This window comes from Camelus bactrianus, chromosome 6 (genome assembly GCF_048773025.1).
Source record: "Camelus bactrianus isolate YW-2024 breed Bactrian camel chromosome 6, ASM4877302v1, whole genome shotgun sequence".
Taxonomy (NCBI): domain Eukaryota; kingdom Metazoa; phylum Chordata; class Mammalia; order Artiodactyla; family Camelidae; genus Camelus; species Camelus bactrianus.
In genome coordinates, this window is record NC_133544.1 from 72,639,475 (window position 1) to 72,654,458 (window position 14,984).

Below are 14,984 nucleotides of genomic sequence, written 5' to 3' on the forward strand. Positions count from 1 at the left end.
CAGCCATTATGGAAAACAGTGTGGAGATTACTCAAAAACTAAAACTAGACTTACCATATGTTCCAGCAATCCCACGCCTGGGCATATATCTAGAGGGAACTCTAAATTCGAAATGATACATGCACCCCAGTGTTCATAACAGCACTATTTACAATAGCTGAGACATGGAAACAACCTAAATGTCCATCAACAGATGACTAGATAAAGAATCTGTGGTATATTTATGCAATGAAATACTACTCAGCCATAAAAAAGAATAAAATAATGCCATTTGCAGCAAGATTAATGGACCTGGAGATCGTCATTGTAAGTGAAGTAAGCCAGAAAAAGAAAGAAAAATACCATATGATATCACTTATATGTGGAATCTAAAAGCGAAGAAGAAGGAAGAGAAGGAGAAAAAGAAGACACTTATGAAACAGAACTTATCTACATTACAGAAACAGATTCACAGATATAGTAAACAAACTTATGATTATGGTGGGGAAAGGGGTGGGAAGGGATAAATTGAATTGGGAATTAGATATCTGCAAATACTAACTAGTATATATAAAATAGATAAACAACAAGTTTCTTCTGTATACAGGGAACCATATCTTATAGTAACCTATAATGAAAAAGAATATGAAAATGAATATATTATATATATATGTGTGTATGACTGAAACATTATGCTGTATGCCAGAAATTGACATATTGTAAACCAACTATATTTCAATAAAAATAAAGTATATTATTGAGATAATTGGCAACATTTGAGTAAGATATGTAGATTAGATAATGGTAGCCTATCAATGTTAATTTCCTGGTTTTTATAGTTGTGTTATATAATTTCTTGTTTACATATGCACTAATGTATTTAGGGTTAAAGGGCCATTATGTTCACCACTGAAACTTGACCAATTTAGAAAAAAAAACTGTTACATATATGTATATATATAGAGAGAATAAGGCAGATGATAAAATGTTAATATTTGGGAAATCCAGGTGAAAGGTATGTGACAACTCTGTGCTTTTCTTGCAGCCTTTCTCTAAGTCTGAAATTATGTCAAAATAAAAGTTAAAAGGGTATCCTATTATATGGAATCTTTGGGGACCTACCTTTTCCACTTAATACTGATAAAATTAATCACAACTGTTAGGTGTCACTGGAGCTTGTAGTTTTAAAAACAACTTTATTGGGGTATAATTCACCTACCAAAAAATTCACACACTTTAAAGTGTATAATTCAGTATTTTTTAGTATCATCACAGTGTTGTGCAACCATCATCATTAATTTTAGAACATTTTCCTCATCCCCAAAAGAAATGCTTGAACCTATGAGCTTTGCTCTCAATTCCCAACCTCCAACTCCACCCCAAGTAACCACTAAACTTTTTGTCTCTATAGACATTTCATTAATTCTTAATATTGTGTACTATTACCTTGTTTATACCAGTTTATTTATCCACTCTCCCACTGATGGGTATTTGTATTGTTTTCCAGGTTTTTACTGTTGTGAATAATATTGAACAGTCTTGTATTTGTCTTCCCTTACACGTGTCAAAGAGTTTTTCTTAAGTACACACATAATAGTAGACTTACAGGATCATGGATATGCAAGTGTTCAAGTAAAGAAAATAATTAAAACTACTAGGAAACTATATTCCAAAGTAGTTGTGCAAATTTACACTCTCACCAGCAATAAGGGAGGCCATGGATTACCATCTGTCCAAAATTTTTTATCAATCAATCGTTTATAAAGTTGAATAGTTCTTCAAACGCTTATTGGCCATTTGTGTTCTTCTTCTGTGAAATCCCTGTTCATATCTTTTGCCTGTGTTTCTGTTGGGTTTGTGTGTGTGTGAGTGTGCATGTGCACTTTCCTTATTGATTTGTAAGAGCTCTTAATTTATTCTTGATATAAATCCTTTGCTAGTACTGTCTTTTGTTAATATCTTCCTCCAGTTTATTACTTGTCTTTTCACTTTCTTCAGTGTCCTTTTAAAAGTTGTCAATTCTAATAGTCAAATTTATTGATATTTTCTTCTATATCAAATGTTTTTAACATTTTGCTTAAGATATCTTTCCCTATTCCATGGTCTAAAAATAATCCACCAATATTTTCTACTATGAGTTTTTTTTAACATTTAGATCTTTAATCCAACTGGAATTTTTTTATGTATTGAAAAATATCCAATTACATCTTTTTTCATATAGGAATCCATTTTTTCCAAATTCATCTATTAAACAGTTGGTCCCTCCTTTCCTACTGCTCTCATGTGCTATCTATGTTTTGTACTAAAGTTCTACATTGTGATGGTCTGTTTCCAGGCTTACTCTATTCCATTGGTCAACCAGTCTCTCCCCGTGTCAATATCACACTGTCTTAATTACTACAATTTCCAAATAAGTTCTGATACCTGATAGGCAAGTCCCTCTCCCTTCTTCTTCAGAAATGTTTACCTATTTTTTGGTCCTTTATTCTTCCATTTAAATTTTAGTATCATCTTATCAATTTTTATGAAAAATATGGTTGGTATTTTTATTGTATCTCATTGAATCCGTAGATCAATTTGGAGAGAGTTGACATTTCACGCTGTTAAATCTGCCTATCTTTGAACATGGTAGCTCTACATTTATTGGTTTTATTTAGATCCTTTTTATTGCCTCCTAATAACATTTTATAGTTTTTCCTGTAGAGGTCTTAGACTACCTCTGTTAGATTTACTCCTAATTACTTGATATTCCCAGATATTATTTTACCTCAGGTATTAATAAACAAATTTTAAGAGTTGTCTTCTCTTTTATGTTGTGTATGTTTCTTATGCACCTATGGGAGTCTCTCTAGCATCATAGGATACATGCATCTTCAACTGAAACTTCTCTGTGAATAATAACAACCAAAAACCCACACACAAATGTAAGTTAATAGTAAACATTTAAAAAATATTCAGTGAAGGAATTATCACAGTTGAAAGGATGAAATGAATTTTACCACATTTTATCACTTAGAGACTAGATCTCCCCAGTAATATCCCTCAGCACCCCCTTCTCTTTCCTAGACAATGCTAAAACTAAAACAAAATGAAAAAAAACTAGAGGTGTTCTTAAATTAATCTAACAGTGGATATGTCCACATTTTAGCTGTTCATAATAATCCGGACATGGTTATCACTGAAATTAAATAAAAAGTGATAATAGTATAGACCGGAGGCCAGTCTGGTTCTAGCCCAAATCAAAAGGTGCTATCAGACTGGGAGAGTGTTCCTCAGCTGGTCCGTAGCAACCCTGAGTACCTGTACATGTCCCAGGCCTATCCTAATCTGAACTCATACCCCGTAAATCTGGACCATAACTGGACCAGTGTCCGGGACAGGGTGAATAATGACTCATCTTCTCTTTTCTTTGCCACTGCAGGCAATGTATGCCTGGGGAATGTTGTGTGTCAGATCTAACAAAGGAGGAGAAACCAGTTTGACTTCATGCCAGCACTAGAAGTGACATGACAAAGAAGGCTGGAGCTGAACCATGCATGCACAATTGACTCTGAAATAGAAGAGAGGTACTCCTCTAGCTTTAATGCAAAAGACAAACCCAATCACAGGTTCTAGGTTGTTTCTACAACCAGCCTGTTTTCTTTCCCTAAGTCAGCAGAGTACTGGGCAGGATCTAGAAGAATTTCCATGTGCTTGTTTCCCCTTGACAGGTGCTCAAGGCAATTCCCAGGGAAAACAGACCCCCTACTCTAAGAGGACCAAATCCAGCTAGCTCTTAACAGATCCATTCATTCCATGAAAAGGATGAAACTTTCAGGCAGTTTTCCAGCCTCCTCTCTGCCACAGTCAAGTCTTGGAAGTCCCCTCTGCTTTTCAGGCTCTTCCCTCACCCAGAGAGATGGCAGTGCCAGGTCCTGCCACTCCTCAAGGAGGCATTTTGTCCCATTTCAGTCAACAACACACTTTCCACAGTACCCTTTGCCCTACCAAACTCCATCTCTGGGATTGTAAAAAGAAATTGGAGCAGAGTTCCCAGAGGAAGGGACATTAACCAGAAGGGAGTGTCTCTGTGTTCCATCTTTTCCCTAAGGGTCTGTGTTTTTTTTTGTTTTTTTTTTTTTTTCCCCTTCTGACTCAACTTGTAAATTTGAGGGGAAGTTAGTAAGAAGGAGGAGTCAGTCAGAGAGAACCAAGTATGGAGTGTGAGGCCCAGGGAGATGCTGCATTCATGCTGGCAACAGGTTGTCCAACAGACTGAGAGGTTAGTGCAACCTTGGTTTAGACCTTGACTATCATTATTCAAGACTTCTAACACAGACAGAACAAAGCTATACCATTAGAATATAGTTCAGTTATACATTAATGCATTCAGTGAGAAACCCAGAAGCTGACTGGAAACTACTGGGTATCTATAATTATGCTGGGGTACATTTCCTGGGTATGAACAAGGATCTTCTGGTTCCCTAAGGGGCTGGACCGAAACAGTGGGTTCTGATAGCCACTACCAGAGCATGGGCTTGTAGAGCAGGAAAGAGATTTCCAAAAATGTTGGGGTGCTCCTCTGGGTAGCCAAAACTTTAAAATTGTGTCAAATGGAAAAATAAAGCCATAAAGGTACTAGAAGAAAGCATAGATTAACTTTTTTGACCTTGGAGTGAAGGATCCCTTTTAAGCCTGCCATAAAATCCAGAATTCATACAGGAAAAGGCTGATAAATATAACAGAAACAATTAATATAACCCAACCTAAAAATCACCATAAGTCACATGAGAATTTTTTTTAATATATAGAGAGCACTTACATACCAAAGTTTAAAAATTAACAGCCCCAAAGGAAAAGAGGCAAAAAAGAGAAAACATAATTAATTCACTTGTTCAGTAAGTATTTATTGAATGCTTAGTGTATGCATAGCATGGTTCTAGGCACTGGAGATGTGGCTTTGTGGAAAAGCAACAAAAATTAAGTAAATGCCAAAGGTTAATAAATATATGAAAATACTATCAACTTCACTTATAATCAAATATATGTGTGTGTGTGTGTATACGTATGTGTGTTTTTAAGTTGAAACACTTACCAAATTGGCAAAGATTAAGCTTACTACAAGCAAGGTCCAGGGGATGCAGACACCACCATCCACGAATGAAGAAGTTAAAATTGGCAGCATCCTATTAGAGCACTTTTACCTCTTACTTTAACACATCTGATTAGTTTTGAGCCTTTTTTTTTTTTTAAACAAGTGTCTATTATTATTCTTTATAATTTAAAAGGATTATATTAAAAATGAAATCATAAAATATACCTTTCCTTTCTTAAGGGCCTTTGAAGGTTTCTGATTTTTACCTGTGCTGAAGTCAGAGGAAGACATTTGGTTTATCTACAGAGGCTCACTCTTTTTGGCTTAAGTAATCAACACTAACTGTAGCTTGGTATTTATTTTATTATTCACCCTTTCAGTCAGCAGACATTGACTGAGCTAACTGCTTTATGCCAAGCAATGTATTAATCACTGGCTATTTAGTCTGATGAGGGAGACAGACCAAATAATCACAGCATAACCAGCACAACAAAAGAAGAATACACAAAGTACTTAGGAAGCCAAGAAGAGGCATCAGTAACTGTCAACAGACTTCAGAGAAGACTTTTCAGAGATGATATTTAAGCCAGCTCATGAGAGAAGAGGAGACTTTCTTGCCATGGGTTTTCCACCCAATAAACAAATGGGAAATGGAAAGAACCACATCAACATCAAAGTCAGTAGAGAGGCAGATTTAAATATGGCCACCATACTTGAACTACAATGTGCTGAAATTAAGAATGGAACCACTGAGAGTCGGAGGAAGCTGCTGACATGGGAGACACGAGTCTAGAAACTGAAAGCTGAACTTGAACATGACATCATCATCAATATCTCCCTTATGAAATTTGAGGGATCACTGGCTCCTCACAGGAAACACGATTACAGGGACATTTCTGGTTGACACTGTTGTTCTGATTATCGCTGCTGATCATGGTGAATACTAAGAATTTCAAGGAATGGGCAAACTGGTGAGCTTACAATATCAGTCTGTATTTTTCTTTTCTTGTAATGTCCTTTTCAAATTTTTGTAACAGGGTAGCGTTGGTTTCTCAGAATGATTTGGAAGTGTCTTCTTTATCCTATGAACTAGTTGGTGTGATTATTTTTTTAAGGCCTTGTTAGAGATGTATAGTGACATATTTACAGCGGAAATTATATGATATCTAGAATTTGTTTTAAAGTACTTCAGAAAAAGATAAAAAGAAGAGATGAAACAAGAATGATAGAATGTTGATAATTCTGCAAAGATGGTTATGGGTACCTAAGGGTTTATTATACTATTTTCTGTACTTTGAAATTTTCCATAAGAAAAGGGTTTTTTTTTTTTCAGGGAAAAAAATTCAGTCTAGTATATTTCAGCATACTTGAGTCGTAATACTGACTGATCTTAAAAACCTTAATCTTCACTCAGCCCACAATGATGAGACCGATCCAACCTTCCCCTGGAGGAAAAGACATTAGGATTGTCAACTTGACTAATTAGCTGTGGAGGCAATGCAAGACTTCAAACCATGTTGTTTCAGTGGAGAGTTCTTACTGGTGACTTTCTATGCCTTGATCCGGGCATGTTAGAGTTTGACTCTGGCAGCTTGTCCCCAGTCTAACCTGAAATGCTACTGGGTCTGGATTTTAGCCAAATTCTTTACTACATATAGGTATCAGCTTCAACAATTTCATATTTTCTTTTATGGCTATGGGGCGGCTCAGTGTGATCCATTTTGTTAATACCATCAATCAGCTGTTCTGTACTTGGTATTGTTACCGGCCCTTTCAAGCAGGCCCCAAAGAGAATCCGCCTGTTCAGTGTCACTCAAGCCAATAGAATAAGACCAAGTTTAGTTCAGCAGCTTTATTGTTTTGTTGCTGAAGAGTAGGTTCTTGTTTCATCACAGAAAGAATTCAGAGACAAGGCACAAAGGCCAAAAAGCAAAGCGAGGATTTATTAAGTGACAGTCCACCCTCAGCAGGGAGAGCAGGCCAGCTCAGGTGAGAGAAGCTGTACCAAATTCCTTTGGCAAGCTGGTTATAGGGGTCGTGAAAATGATTGGGCGGAATATTCATTAAGCAGGGAGGGGTTTGAGGTTGTATTTCCTGGTTTTCCCTCCAGCTCCACCTTCCCCAGGGAAGGGAGGATTTTTGTCCTTATTTGGTCTTGATCAGAAGTGTCATGGCATCACTGCATGATGGTACTTCTTGTTTGCAAGGCTAATTTTATTGTAATAAGGGCATGATAAACAAAAGGTTACTTTCAGACACCAGAGATGCCCGGTTTTTCCCATCTTTCTTTGTCTCTAGGACCCCTGTTGCCACAAGATGTTGGTTTCCTGCCACATGGCCCATGCCCCTCACTCTTTATTCTTACCTGGTTAACTGCCTGCTCTCACAGTTTGATCAAAGAATGGAGAGCTGCGAACTCAGGCTGTAGAATACATACTCTCCCTGAAAGGCTGTGGGTCAGGCAGCTTTACAGGGGTCGTGTCTGCAGGGAAGGGGTGGAGTTCTCACAGACAGAGCACAGCTGTGCTGCTTCTGTTGGCGCCAGATTGCAGCAGTCTCTCCACCTGGCCGGCTACCGCCATCTTGAACTGAGGTGAGGCGCACAGCGCCTCTGCACACGGCCAGGCCCGCAGAGCAGAGCGGTTCACAGCCGCCTCGCGCCAGGAACTCTTGTCTGAAGTGCCGGGTGTGCAGCCTCTGCGCTTGGCCCTCTGAGCAAGTGAAACTAGACTAAGCACAAAGGAAAGGAAAAAAAGTTTAGACTTCATTTTATTACCCAGATTCTATTTTTATTTCCCGGGAATTGTTAATGGACTTTGCCAGTGACAAATCCTTCCTCTGTCTTTTGTCCCTGCTCCTTCTTGAAGGGCGCTGGGAGGCCAGGGTCTGTCCTCTGTAACTGCTTCCTGCTGACTTTGGGCATTGTCATAACCCCAGGCAGAGGAGCAGAACATCTCCCCAGCTGCCTTTAGATCTGTTTGATTGTCACCAGGCCTCTGCCCTTACAGTTTGTATCCCTGGGCTGTTTGTGTAACCTTTTGGAGACAAAGGACACCAGACAATTTAAGATGCATAGCCCAAATATTAACAAGAGACAAACGATCACATGTTAAATTTTCCTAAAAATGAAGGTCTCGAGGTCTTTTGCCTGTAGGCAAATGTGTGCCCTGAGGTTGAGGCTCATTGCTGTGGCCTGAATGGTCACACTTCTGTTGTTTTTCAGAAGACAAGGTTCTGGTCAGAGAGAAGGTCACACAAGTAGCCAAGGGGGTCTGTTGCCCCAGCTTGTCTCTCTGGAGGTTGGAGCTCGGGGTCCTCTTCACTCAAATGTGATATCCCCATGGAGTGATCCCTGAAACTTCAGGACAGGATGGGTGGTTAGGATCACTAAGGGGAGTTCGTTCCACTTAGGAGTGAGCTGATTTTGCAGGCTGCCGGTTTTCTAGGTTTTTAGATACACCTAGTCTTTCAGCTGGAAGGGGTGGAGGGAGGACCAAGTCGGTGGGTATGGGCAGCACCAGATTCCATGAGAGCTTTCGTGGTTTCTCATGTCTGGAGAGCATACTTGAATTGTTCGATTTCGAGGGGGTTAGGGTGTTCCTTCTCTCGGGCTTGGGGAATGCATCTACCATACTTGAGTTCAAATGCACTTCCATATAGTGATTGGATTCTTTAGAGAAATAAGCAACCACCCGAGGAAGGGGTCCCAGTTTTTGAGTTAATACCCCTAGTGCGATTCCCCTTCTCTCATGAATGCAAAGATCAAAGCATTTAGCTAAATCTGGGAGTGCCAGGGCAGGGACCTGAAGTAACTGCTTTTTCGCTTCTGGAAAGGCTCCTTCACATTCTTAATTCTATTCAAAAGGACCATTCTTTCCTTTCAACTTTTCATATAGAGGCCTAGCTATTAGACCATAGTTAGGGATCCAGATACAGCAAAGCCGGTCCATCCTCAGGAAACCCCTAAGCTGTCTTCCAGTTTTAGGAAAGGTGAGGCTTCTTTCCTTTTCTGGGGTAGGCTTCTCTGATCTTCTGTGAGAATGAAGTTTAGGTAGGTCACCCTAGTTTGTGATATTTGGGCTAAACCTGGGAGGGCAATGTATGTCTGGATTTTATTATTTTTTTAATTTTTAAATTAAAAAAAACTTTTTTTAATTGTTGGGGGAGGTAATTAGGATGTAATTTATTTTTAGAGGAGCTACTGGGGCTTAAACCCAGGACCTTGTGTATGCTAAGCATTTGCTCTACCATTTGAGCTATACCCTCTGTCCTCCCATGTCTTCGTTTTAGATGGACTATCACAGGACTAGCTCCTACAGCTCATCCCACCCATCCCTGGGCCTAGACCTCTGGATTTACTCCAGGGAGGTCAGCTTGCTCTGTCCACGGATGTTTGTCCTCAGCCATTAACATTATCGTCTTATGCCCCCGTCTAGGGGAAAGCCAATTTCAAGTTTGTCTCCAATTAAGTGGATAGGAGCCCCCAATGTATGTAGGATTATTTCTTCCAAGCAGGGGTATAGGGCATTCAGGGACATACAGAAAGGAATGGGTGAGTGTGTATTCATCCAATTTACATTCTAATGGCTCTACAAATGCCCATTCTTGGGCCTTCCCTGATACCCCCATAATTTTACAACTCTGGTGACCAAGTTTGCCTGATCAGGTGTTTAGAACCGAGTAAGTGGCACTGGTGTTAGCTAAGAATTTGGCAGGCTTTCCCTCTATGTCCAATGTCAGCAAGGTTTCCTTGGGGGTTAATTGGAGTGTCAATTTAGGACACCTCAGGCCCCATCATTCTTCATCTATTTGGACCATCTACCTTTGAGGGTAGGGGCTAGGATCTGCCATTTCTGTCCTACTTCAGGGGTGGTGAGGACATTCTCTCTTCCAGTGTCCCTCTTGTTTACATATGGTGCACTGGTTGGGTCCTAGTTTCCTTGACTTGCTATCCCTCGGTGGGAGCCAGGGGTCATTCACTGGAGTTGAGTCTCCACGGGCAGTTAGTCCAGATTCCCATGCCAACCAGCTGACATTGGAGGGCAACAACCAGTAAGTGGGCTTGCCTCCAGGCCTTACTTTCCTCTGACTTTTCCTCCTCTATATCTTGGTTATTAAATACCTGGCAGGCAACCTCGACCAGGCGAGAGGTAAGGGTATCTGATTCTATTTCCAGTTTCTGAAGTTTATGCCTAATGTCAGGGGCACTTTGGGAAATTAAACACGACCTTAAGATTGCATTCCCTTCCAATGACTCAGGGTCAGTGGTAACATAGCTTCAGAGGCATTCCCTGAGGGGCTCTAGGAAAGTTAAAAGGTTTTCTGTTGGCTCCTGATTGATTTCCTTTATCTTATTCCAATTGACAGGTTTCTTTCCTGCTGCCTGAATTCCCTTTAGGATCATATTTTCATTCTGGGTCAGCCTCTGTCTTCCACTCCTTCTCCATTGGCTGGAGGTCCCAGTTGGGTTCCTTATCTGAGACTGCTAGATTCCCCGGTCTCCCTCTTGGACTTTGGAAAAGACCATGGCCTTATTTTCCTCTATTAGGAGTATATTGAGGAGTCTCTGGATTTTAGCTCAGGTGGGGTCATGGGTCTGAATGATTACCCTAATCAGATTCAGGAACCCCTCTGAATCTTCCCTCAACCCTTTACTATGACTTAGCAGTTATACAGATTAGAAGCGGTAAATGGGACCTATACCTGGATGAGCCCTCCTTCTCCATCCGGGACCTGCCTCAAAGGGAGTCCTGGTAGGTTGGAGTCCTGACCCTGGTTGGTAGTCACAGCTCACAGGGCTTCCCATCACTGGGGTTTCTGGTCTTGCAAACAACTCACAGGGCTCCCCAGCCCACTTCAGAGAAACTAGTGCTGACTAGAAGAGCTAGGAATTCTGGTCTGAAGTGCTGGGTACAAGGCCTTTGTACGCGGTACCCTATGAGGAAATGAAACTAGACTAAGCACAAAAGGGAAAAAAATCAAAGGTTAGACTTATTTTATCACCCCGATTCTATTTTTATTTCCTGGGAATTGTTAATGGACTCTGCCACAGTGACAGTATTTGAGCCAGAAGAGCAATCTGGAGCATTGAAGGTCTGCCCTGAAACACGCACAGAGCCCTTTGGAAAAGTCTAGATTATAGGGTCAAGCATTTAAAGCTTTTCTCTATGTACTCATAAACTGAATCCTAAGCTAACTGAGAAGAAAAGTCTGACGGACAATTAGGTTGTTTCCATATCCTGCCTATTGTGAATAATGCCACAATGAACAAGGGAATGCAGGTATCTCTTCAAAATCCGCTTTTCATTTCCATTGGTTATATACCCATAAGTGAGATTATTGATCATACACTGGCTCTATTTTAAATTTTTTTTGAAGATCCTCCATAGTGGATCCCACCAATTTATGATCCTACCAACAGTGATAAGGGTTCCCTTTGCTCCACATCCTCGCCAGCACTTGTTATCTCTTGTCTTTTTGATAACAGTCACTCTAACATGGGTAAGGTTATATATAACGCGTTATATAGTCACTCTAACATGTGTAAGGTTATATATCAGTCTTACTGTGGTTTTGATTTTCATTTTCATTAGTGAAGTTGAGCACCTTTTCATGAACCAATTGATCATTTGTGTTTCTTCTTTGGAAAAATGTGTATTCAGCTCCTCTGCCCATTTTAAAAATCAGATTATTTCTTCGTTTTGCTACAGAGTTGTATTTTTTGTGTTCTCTTTTTATCTTTTCCTAACTCACAAAGATTTTCTCCTGCATTTTTGTTTAAAACTTATACTCTAGGTTTCAGGAATTTAGGTCTATGATTCATTTTGAGTTACTTTTTAAAAATTTGTTTCAAGGCAAGGGTCATGGTTCATTTTTTTACATATGTATTTTTTACATACATCCAACTGTTTCCACAATAGTCTAGATCCTTTGTTTTTTCCTTGTTGGTTACTCTAAAATATAAATTTTAGAATAAGCTTACCAATTTCTACCCCAAAAGCCTCCTGGGATCTTGATAGGATCTGTATTGAATCCATAAATAAATTTGGGAAGAATTAACAGCTTAACAATATTGACTCTTCCACTACATAAACAAAGTAAGTCTCTCCATTTATTTAAGTCTTCTTTAATTTCTCTCAATTGTGGTTTCAAAATACAAATCTCACACACATTTTGTTAATTTTCTCCCCAAGTATTTTATGGGTTTTTTTTTTTTTTTTGCTGTAAATGATATTTTTAACATTTAATTTCCAGTTGCTTGTTGCTATTACATAGAAATATGATTGGTTTTTATATATTAATCTTGTGTCTTACAATATTATAATACTCACCTATAGTTCTAGTAGCTTTTTAATTTTGGGGTTTTCTACATAGATAATCATGTGGTCTTTGAATAAAGATATGTCACAGGGAGATAGGAGTAACTAAAAGGAGAGCCCACTGGCTAAATCTGGGATAATTAGAGCATCAAAATAAATAATAGTAAGGGATTATTATTTATAATATAAGAATCCCTACACTGATATAAATAAATATATACACAAATGAATGAATGAGTGAATGAATGATGGAGAAGGGAAAGCTCTTTTTTTAGTTAGATGTTAATTAATAATTGAGGAAGGAATGATAGAATTGGAAAATCATCATTTGAAACTCATAACAACTGATTTAGGCAAGTGTCATCAATGTATGATATTAAAACTGGCTGGTGAAAGTTTGAAGAGTAAGAGAATATTCACACAGTCTCAAAGTATCTCCCCACAATATACTTATTAACTGTAAAAAGTAAAAAAGTAACTTCATAGTGGAGAAGTCTGGCAAAGATCACCTTAACCAACTGAACAAAGCTAACAAAGTTAACATCACTGGTAATGATATTAATTGACAGCATGTGTCTTCTGATAGGATATGGCTAAAGTAGTGCAACCCAACTGTATTCATGAGGGAATGTCAGGGAAAATCAAATTGAGAAACATTAACTCACAAAATAACTGGGTTTCCAGAAAGGCATAATAGACAAATTTCCCTATTCCTTGTACTAATTACAACTAAAACCCCTTAACACTATATCAAAAACAAACTCTAAAAGGCTGGAGAGAAGAAGACTAACAAACAAGGAACCTCAGGACCCAAGGAATGACATGGCTGCAAGTTCCCTGGGTTTTCTTTTTGTCTCATGTATCAGACTTGGATCTGAAGAAGTTGGCAACCCTGAAACCAATGGATACAGACAAGAAAGCCCCAACAAAAGCCTGCTTCTTCGGCCAAAAGACCAGGAAAGGGGCCACCTCGAAAGACAGAAAATTTTTACATTAACAATTTGACTCCAGCCAAACACCACAGAAAAAACTGTGGCCCAGCCCATGTCCATGCCAGCAAAGGCTGAGTGGGAAGTCTAGACTTCTACCCTTCAACAAAGTTACTTCTACCCTGTAACAAAGTACCTCAACACCCTTGCAAGGTGGCATCAGAGAAAGCCAAATAGGGAGCCAGTTCTTTCATCCTCATCTGGGAATTACAAGGACCCCAACTCCATGGCATCAGTGGAGACCATCTGAAGATCTGGAACTCCAGCCCCCAACAAGCAATAACGAGAACCCCTGCATTCAACCTCAGTGGAAACCAAGTGAGGAACCTGGATTTCTATCTCCACCTGACAGTAACAAGATGGCACCCCTCTACCTTCCCCTGCTGCAGTGGTGTCAAAGAAAGCCAGCTAAAATAGGTAAAAGGCCCAGAAACATATTTTAAGACATAATATGAAAATGTCGAGGTTTCAATGGAGAATCACCAAGAACCAAGTAGATCTCAAACTGAATGAAAAAAGACAATCAGTAGAAGCCAACACTAAGACGACAGAGATGACACATTACCTATCAGGAAAAATAATTTGAATGACAATAGATTTCTTATCAGAAACCATGGAGGCCAGTAGAAAGTGGTACAATATTTTTCCAGTGATGAAAGAATTGACAACTCAGAATCCTATACCCAGTGAACATATAGCCTGAGGAAACTCTAATTCAAAAGTATACATGCACCCCAATGTTCATAGCAGCACTATATACAATAGCTAAGACATGGAAACAACCTAAATGTCCATCAATAGATGATTGGATAAAGAAGCTGTGGTATATATATACAATGGAATACTACTTAGCCATAAAAAAGAATAAAATAATGCCAGTTGTACCAACATGGATGGACCTGGAGATCATACTAAGTGAAGTAACCTAGAAAGAGAAAGAAAAATAGCATATGATAGTACTAATATGTGAAATCTAAAAAAGTGACACAAATGAACCTATTCACAAAACTGAAATAGACTCACAGACATAGAAAACAAACTTATGGTTACCAAAGGGGAAGGGGGAGTAGCGGGATACATTGGGAGTTAGGGATTTGCAGATATGAACAACTAAAAATAAATGAACAACAAAGTCCTACTGTATCTCACATAAAACTATATTCAATATCCTATAATAGCCTATAATAAAAAAGAATATAAAAAGGTATATGTCCATATAAATATATCTAGACATACATATAAAACTGAATCACTATGCTGTACACCAGAAATTAACACAACATTGTAAACTGACTATACTTCAATTAAAAAAAAAAGAATTAACACAAAGTATATCATGGACTCAAATATAAATCGTAAAATTATACAACTTTTAGGAAAAAACAGCAGAAAATCTTTGGGCCATAGGATAAAGCAAAGAGGTTTTAGATTTTTAAACCAAAATCATTATCCATAAAAATAAACTGATAAATTTTACTTCATCAAAATGCAAAATTTTGCTTTATGAAAGACCCTGTTAAGAGAATGAAAAGAAAAGCTACAGACTAGAAGAAAACATTTACAAGCCACATATCTGACAAATATAAATATCTAGACCATATTTTTAAATTCTCAAAAGTCAAC